We start from the raw sequence: 9,722 nt of genomic DNA on the forward strand, positions 1-9,722 counted from the left end.
ATATTACTATGGATGTTTAAACATAAAAATATTTTTAATATATTTTTTTTTAAAATTCATAAGCCCACTGGGAACAATAAAGCTGAGTTTTTTGACTAGGTTAAACTGCATCAAACTAAAAGTTCTAAATCAATCACAAAGAAATAAAGTGATTTTTTTAACACAATTATGCATATCGCCATTATAGCAACTAAGAAAGGTTTTTTTCTGTTCCACTAGAAAAGACTAAGTGACATAATAATTTTATTGGCAAGATGTGCTTAACTAGAAACTACATAGTAAGGACGCAAGATAACTAACAAAAAGGCTTGTTAGCCGCTTCAATAGGTCAAAAATTGCAACATATCACATGAAAAGGCGACAGAATCATTATGAGTATATTAATAACAAACTTGTTGTGCATCTAACTGTTCGATAATTCATAATAAAATAATTTTTTTTCTCTAACTCTAAAGTTGTCTTTGTTTAATCTATAGGATTTATCATATGAAAAGACAAACTTTTTTTTCTCAGTCATAATCAAATGCGCAAGCTGTTAAAATTAACTTTAAAAGTACATTTTTCATGTATTTATGACTCTTATGTTCTTGAAGTACTATGGAAAATCAATCTTTAAATATTTTTAAGTTTTTGTTATAACACAGAAAGCTTTAAAGCACCTTACAAATATGCTGTGGTTTAACAAAAATTTTTAATTTTATTTTAAAAAAAATTTACAGTTTCTGTGTCAGAAAAGCCCTAAAATGGCGCAATAAATTTACTAAATAAGACATTTCTGTTATTTTATTATGGTTAAGTTTATACATACGTTTTTTGCAGTAGTTTTATATACCCAATAAAACGCATGTTTCAAATTTATCGCTTTACGACATTTTTAGATATTTTAAATGTGCTAGAAGATGTTCGCGCTTTCATCTAACTTTATAATGAATGTTTTATTGTTAATATATTCATGCATATTGTAAGGTTCAAAATAATTTTACAAATCTAACAAATATTTTATAAAACTAGAAGTTTAAACAAACACAAAATTATGTTTTCACAATTTAATAAAAAAGTTAAAAACCTTGACTGTCATTTTTACGTTATATAAATCGTTTAATGGATTTTTGCGCTAATAAGCTACGAAAAAAAAATATTTGATTTATTAAAAACTAGATATTACAAGTTGAATGAACGTTTTTCAAGAATAAAGAAGACAAATAGTAACTTATAATGTAACTTCTATAATGCACGAGTAGTTCTAATGCTATTTTTTTATATTTAAATTACCAATTTACACAATGGAAGATAATTCTTTTTTTTATGCCATGGTTTTTTTCGTTAAAAAATATTTTACCATATTTAACACGCTTAATTAACAATAAACATAGATTTTAAAATATAAATTATATATTTTTTAGCCTGTGAATCAATCATTATTATGTTGAAAAAAAGAGCCAAGTTTTAAATATATATTTAATATTTTTTTCATTCACTAATATGCGCGTAATCATAAATAAAATATATTTTTAATGTTATATACGTCATTTAAAAATAAAAATCCTGTAACATTAAATTTTAATAAATATATACAAATATTTGTTTCAAAAGTAAGTTCAGATAATATTAGATGGCCTGTAATCCATCATGAAGATATATATGAGAAACTCTGTTGTGTATTGTGGAAAAAAACTCAAATTTTTTCTGAAAATGTTTTATATCTTAAAAAATAAAATTTTAATCAGGAATATATTCATATTAAGCATCTGTGCTAATATATTGCAGATTTAAATATTAAACACATAAAAATAACAATTTTTAATGCTATTTTTTTACGTTACACTGTTATTATACATATAAGGCTCAAAAAAACATACTTTAATTCAAATAAAATTTTAAAATTAAATGCTTTCATACGTCTCTTTTTTAGTTAGTAGTTTAGATATATGAGAACTTTTGTATTAAATAAATAGATTCCATTACTCTTATTGCGTTCAAAGTGAACAATTCGTTTCTCAGACAATAATGTTTACAACTTGATCTTCTATGAAATTACACCTTTGTGGCGGGAAATGTCTACGGTTTTATATGGATTTTGTAATATATGAAAGAATTTTAAAACCCTTCAAAATATTCATTCAGCTTCGTAAACATTCAATGTAAATTTTAACAAACTTCCATATAAATATATGCCTTACATATGAAAAATATATTTAATTTTTTTTATAATATATAAGTTGTTAAGAATCCTTAGAATTCACTTGAGAATTATTGATAAATTCTATAATACCGCATGATCTTTCCGATATTTAAAAATAATTTTCCTTTTTAAAGGATTAGTTTTCTAGTTTATTTATTTTATTAAATTTTTGTAAATTCTTTGTTAAAGTAAAATATCTAATTTTGTTATATATGACATATTGTATTTAGGAGTAAACCTTCTTATTCATTGATGTATGGCACACTCATGTTTTTATTTTTAGGTTTATTGTTTTTTGGAGTGTATTTATTTTCTCACTTTTATAACATGCATCTGTTTACTGCTTTTTCTTTTTTTTTTCTATATTTTTATAATATTTGAATTTTCATACTGGACTAAAAGGTATTTTTGCCGAAAAATAATGTTATCATTTAGCGTCTATTTTTTTATATAGGTTCGTTCTATATATATTCTTGGAAGCATTTTTTTAGATCGTTTAGCATAAATATTCTAAGATAAAAAGTTGTTTGGTCTTAAAATTTTGAGATTTCCCATGTTTTTTGATGCCAAGTAGGTATATCATACTATTAATAAGCAATAAAAAGCTCTTTACGTTTATAATAAGAGTTGTTACTACGATTTCCAAAAAAAATTATTGCACATAGCATGAAAAGTAGCTCGATCGCACGACCTAATATCTCAGTTTCGTTATCCTTGATTATCAGAGCATTAAATAAATAAGATAAAAAAGACTAGAACATTCTGCATAAATTGAAAATCCATACTTTCAATATAATATATTGTATAACGATGTGGATCGTAACATACACTTATATTTAGAGATTTTTGATGCATGATAATTGAATTTATAAAAGATTTAAATTGAATTTTCATATTATGACAATATTTTTACCATTATAAATTCTTTTTTTCAATATAACTAGCTAATTAAAATAGTCGATCAGAAAATAGTATATAAGATATGTTTAAAAAATCAGTGAGAATACTTTTTATTATATATAATAAAAATATATTACTAAATTTGTATGTAAATCTAAGCTCATAATGAATTTTCATCCGTAAAATTGCTATAGTAAAATATTTATTTAATTTCTTATAGCTATATTAACCTTCAAGAATAATACATTTTTCAAATATCTATCAAATAATTGACAAATTACTATTGTATAATATTTGCAAATTTTCTGATGGTTTGTATATTTTTAGTGATCCTTTGCATTTTTTATGCCAAAACCTAGTTTTTTCAAAAAACGAGGCAGATTTATATATTGTTTTCGATAAAAATATCTTATAATCGAAAATTCTTACTCTTTGCAAAAAAAAATCCAAACAATATATTTTATATATCTTTGTGTTAGAGTGTGTTAAATCCGTATATACGTGCCCTATGTACTACATATATAAATAGTAGTATTTGTTATTGAATCTTGGATTTATAAATTAAAGGTAAATACTTAACTGTAAGTTTTATTTCGCAAACTCTTCTACTAGAACGTTTTCTGTAAATATTTCTTGTATTGACACATTAGACTATTGTATATTATAAAATTAAGCATAAGAAACTTTATTTTTTTGTTAATTCATACGCTTTTAAAATTTAGATAATATTAAATGGATATTAGAATTCTAGTATAAGTCATTAATTGCGAAAAATTTTGTCCATTTATGTTTTTTTATTACCGATCTATCTAAAATAAAAGCAAGGTAATAAATGGTATATCACAAAGAAAGTAAGCGTATATATGAAGCAGAAAAACACAAAATCTCGTTGTAAAAGATGTAAAATAAGTAAAACATATTAAATATTCACTTAATTCCACATTTTTGTTACATGAAAAATTTCACATGATTCCCAGCAAAAAATTGCGATCAGCCCGCCATATTATAGCATTAAAACATAGAAATGTTTAAAAATTTATTGTGGAATTACTAATATAAAGTAAAAAATAAGACGATAATCTAAGTTAAGTCAACAGAAAAAAGATTGGGCTATTTTATTAAGTAGTAAAGGATATAAAAAATAAGCAAAATTTTATAAATTTCTTCTGGAATATTTTTTTGAAAATAATATTTTATAAACCATAAGAGAGTACTTTTCCTGCTGTAAAAAATGATTTTTTGTTACATACTGTAAGTATTATATGGTCTTAATAAAGTTAGCTGACTTTTTTTATATAAAAAGTTTAATAAAAGTATCTAAATAATAAAATCTATGGCTGATATATTTCATATGTAAAAAAATATAGAAAATAAAGAATGAATACATAAGGAATGTATTGTTGCTAGCTGCTTTCTTTATAAAAAATAAATTATTGGTTCATGGTTGAAAGTAAATACAAAAAAAGATATTCTAACTGAGTTGTTATGATAATCATAAATAGAATAAAATAACATCTATTAGAAGTTTAAAATAGTATAAATTACATCTTATTTATCTTAAATAAATATAATTCATTCAGTAAAAAAACATAAAATAAAATATTTTTTGCGCCCAGAACTATAAAGTTTACGCTTTAATATTCTATATAGATAGTGTAAAAATTCATTTAACAGATTCAAATTTAAAACAGATAAATTGACAAATAATGCATTGACTATAAATTTCGTGCTAATATATCTAGTAAATATGCAAAATATTAATTTTTTGATAATGCGTGGGCAAAAAAATTACATGTAAATTCTATTAAAAAAATATATTAAGGCTTCGATATATGTACCTTATTTATGGGTCCGAATAAAATACGTAGTTTTTGCTTTTTAAAACATTCATGCACTCAAATATAATGAATGAATACAATGAGCTGGATAAAAAATAAAGATTAGATTTTATTTATCTTTTTAGAATTACTTCTTTTATGATTGACACATTGATTTTTTTTATAAACCAAATATTTTTTTGTTAAGCACAGAGATTTATAATTTCTTTTTTTAGATCATTTATATAGCCTTTTATGATATTTTTATATATTTTAAAATCGCTTTCTATGTAAAAAAATAAATTAAAAATGTTTTATCGTGTTATTTGGAATCATACGAAATTTAATCTGTTTTCTGATGATACAATGCGATGGAAATTATTTTTCATGCAGGCATTTTATTATTTATCTGCTTTTATGCGTTAAAAGAAATAGTTCAAGTAATAGAATGCACAAAAAAAAATTTATCTTATATATGTGTGTATAGGTGCTATATTCTTTATAAAAGTTGACTTTTAATTTCCTTTGACATATGTTTACACAGCCTTAAAAATTATCAACAGCTATGTATATTCATGAACTATACTGACGATTGATTTGACTCCTAAAATCCACATTAATACCTGTATAGTTATATAATTTTTCAGGTTTGGGTATTTGAACCATCTCAATATCTGGCTGATGGTAGAAAAGGGGTATTTCTGTTACGAAATCTATATATGCAAATATACGATATTAAAAGATATCGTAAGATCAAATAGCTAAAAAATTTGTCAAAATAAAATAATTATATTCTAAAAGTTTATAAATTAGGTTACTCGGTTTATATAGCATTTTTGTATGTGATAATGTTTAGAAAATGTATAATAATCATATAATTTCCTGTTTATTTTTGATTATTATTCAAATTTATAAATTTTTTGTTTATACTTTAAATTATTACTGTAATATAAAAATTATTAAATATGGTTCAAGCCCAATATTTTATCAGATAAGCTATTTAAATTTTATTTATAGAATATTGTGCTGATTTCCTTTTTTATTGTTGTGATGACATAAAAAACACCTCTAATTAGATTGTATATCAATTTATTTGTTTGAATGAAAAATAATAAATCGAATCGATTCATATAAGGAGAATATTGTTATTGTCTAATAAAAATAAATATACCCCATAATTCATTACAAAAACATATTAAATTTTGACAATGAAAGAATTTTAGCTTCTTCAGTGATTTTATAGGCAGATAATATTTATAAATGTAAATTTTACATTATTATGACGCATTTGAACTAAAATATCACACACGAAGGTTTGGTTATAATGAGTAAAGTTTAAATAAGTCTTGTATATTGTTTTAAATGCTTTTTAATACCAGAATATCACCTCTGTAATATATTGACTTTGCCTCATATTATCAAATCGATATCACGAGTTGAAAATGCATAAAAACGAACCGAATGTTGTTAATTACTTTAAGTCTTTTTTTATGATCCCAAATAAGTAATTTACAGATTTGATGTATGGAGGACTGTAATTTTAATTTCGTGCATGTTTATGATACACCTATATTCACCAACAAAAATGTTAAATTATATGTGCTTGAAACAATTAAGCCCTCAAATTATTATTGAAGTGCTGTAATGTGAATTGAGAAATACGTGTAAATTTCAATTATTTTATTGAATTTATAATAACTCTACTATCCATGATATGAATTTTACTTATTTATAGTCTTATGTTTTATTCTAAGAATCATAATTATTTATCATTCATTTGTTATAATTTTTTGTCTTTATAAGTTTTATTCTTAAATATTAACTGTTTGCATCTTAGATAAAATGATTTATTAAAAAAATATCATTTATTAATAAACTTTATAACGTTATTTACATAATTATTGCAGCCTGAATATATGTTTTTTTGGTTTTATTTACATGAAATCGTGCAAAAATGTATAATCTTGTGTATTATAAATTTATTTTTCATTCTGTCTATAATGATTAGCCTAAAATGATAGAAAATATTACAATGATCAAAAATAAGGGTACTTAAAGCGATTTTTTATGTACAAAGATGTTCATTTCATTGTTTCTTAACATAATTTATACCTTGGGTGGTATAAAACGGAGAAAATATGGAATATATTTAGAAAAATATTAAAATGTCAACAACTAAATTAAAAATATACAAGAAAAATTTGAGACTCCTGTAGTATATAAACATTTTCTAAGATTTAACATATATAAAATATTAAATTATTGTTATATCCGTTGTGTTTTATATTAAGTAAATAACTCATTTGATATATTAGTATCGGATAGAGCGTACGGAACCTATAATATATCAGATTTTAATTTTTTATAGATTATTTAAAATTTTTTAGGCAACAAACCCCGATGGGGGGCTTTTTCATATATATGCAGTATAAAAAGGCAAATGTAACACAAAATGTCTGCTTTCTTTTCTTTTGTTGTAAAATAGCAAATTAGATATTTTAAATGCCTGAAACGAGACTAATATAATGTATGATTCTTTCCGAGTATAAATTTTATAAAATAATATACATTATTTTGCAGATGGTATGTGAAATATTTTTAATTGGTTACGAACTATGCATATATTGTAGGTACACAAATTCGATTTAATGTTTTTGTCATATTTTCTCAAATCATCTAAACTACATAGTAAAATTATACCTACCGAAAAATATAATCTTAATTTTATATACGTATTCAAAAACAGTATATGTGATCTTGCGCTTCTTTTTCTATTTTGTATAAAGAATTTATAAAGACGATAATAACTATAAAAAACTAAAATAAATTGATTTTATTAAATATTTCTTATATATTTAGATAGTTCTAAAACATTTACGTTTTTTTAAACAATTATAGTTCCTTTTAATGCAAAAAATGTTATTTTGACAAAAAACAGCATTTAATAGAAATATTTTGCAAAAAAATGTAAATTTTATATGCGATACGGCAATAATAAAAAGCTATATAAATTATTTATAGTTACATGTATTTAGAATCTGTATATGATCCAGATATATATAAAGAGCATTTAAAAACAATAAAAAGCATATAAAAATGCTTTTCAATTGTTTTAGAATAATTGAATGAGATCCCGAGAGGGGTTTATACATTTATTTCAATTGATCACTTGACGAAAAGGAAAAATATCGAAGTTATAAAAAAAACAAGTTTTTATTTTTTAATCTACATAATATTTTTGCAAGAAAAAATAAATGTGAACTAAAGTATGATTGTCAGACATGCTATATTTTTTTGCATGAATTAAAGTATATTCCATATAAAAAATGAATGCCAGCCATCAAAAAAAAATTTTTTGATAAATTAAGTGGAAAAAAACATAAAAAGGTTAAGTAATACGTATATCATATTGGATACTTATGTGAATATTTGAAAATACATATTTTACATTAACTTGTATTGAAATTCTACTTAATGTGAATATTATACACATATAAAGATAGCATATTGCATAAAAAAATTTAGAAATTTATTAATCTATTGCAGCATTTTATATTTTTTAGGCAAATATAACACGATAAAAAACATATTTTCTCAACATCCTTATATTCAAAACATAGTTTTTCAACGAATAAGTTTTGAATTTTTGTCAATATATTTAATTTAAATATATGATTAAAATGCTTAATCTTAACTTTGGGCATAATATAATGTATTAAATCTTGTTAAAATGAAATTACGTCCAGCAAGAGAATATTTTTTATAAAAGAATAAATATCTATGATAAATTAAAAAGATAAGAATTGTAGCATATTTATCCATATGTTTAATATAAACTTCTTTTTTTTAATTTACTTTTTTGCTAAAATTTTGTAAAAACCTTGTATTAAGAAACAAAAAATATATTATATGATATAATTTTACGCAATAAATGTCTTTAGTTAAAGATAATATTATATAAACCATAAAATTATGTAAGAAAAAATTTCTTAAATCAAATACAACAATCTGGAGTCATTGATGCATATAGCGTAGTTGATTTTATTTTCTATTGAAGATATTATAAAGAACCACAATTGCTATATTTTCTACATGTTAATGCCGAAAAGAATTTATTCCTAGTTTTAGTAAATATTATTTATTTATACAATTATATTTTTCTACAATTTAAAAATAGCGTATAAAAATGTTTATATACTAAGCAAAAATAAAAAATGGTTTTCAGTGCAGTTTTTACTTCATATTTGTTTCGTGCGATATAAAATATTTTATATCTCAATGAGAACTATAAATATATATCCTGATGCCATTTTACTCTGATCATATCTGCGGACTGTTTTTAACATTTGATACGCTTATTTTTCTATAAGGTTTTACATTGTAATTTAAGTGCTTTTTCATAATGAAAAAAATAGATGATAAATAATTTTTTAACCTGCTTCAAACATTTTAAGTTAAAATCCAAAAATAAAATTTAAATATATTAATACTCTGTTTCTAAAACTCAAAAAAGCTAAATTTCAAGAAATATATATTCCGCTATAAAAAACAGAATTTTATTTTTTCAAGTAACAATGACAATTATTTTTTCAGCGTAGAATCAAAAATATTATCCTTGATATGATGATTTTTGAATCTTGCGCGATTTAGGTGCACCATCTATGGTAAATATGTCTCATATAACTAGAGTATTGAATAACGGATTCTAGAAATATGAGTTGAACTCTTTATTGTTGAGCTAAAAAATATTTTACGTTTAAACTAAAAGCATATAACCTGCATTATGTAATAAAATTAATTTTAGAAATTTGAATAAAAAAAAT

This window comes from Rhyacophila brunnea, unplaced genomic scaffold (assembly GCF_057557595.1).
Source record: "Rhyacophila brunnea isolate RB1 unplaced genomic scaffold, BYU_Rbru_1.0 scaffold_63, whole genome shotgun sequence".
Classification (NCBI taxonomy): Eukaryota; Metazoa; Arthropoda; class Insecta; order Trichoptera; family Rhyacophilidae; genus Rhyacophila; species Rhyacophila brunnea.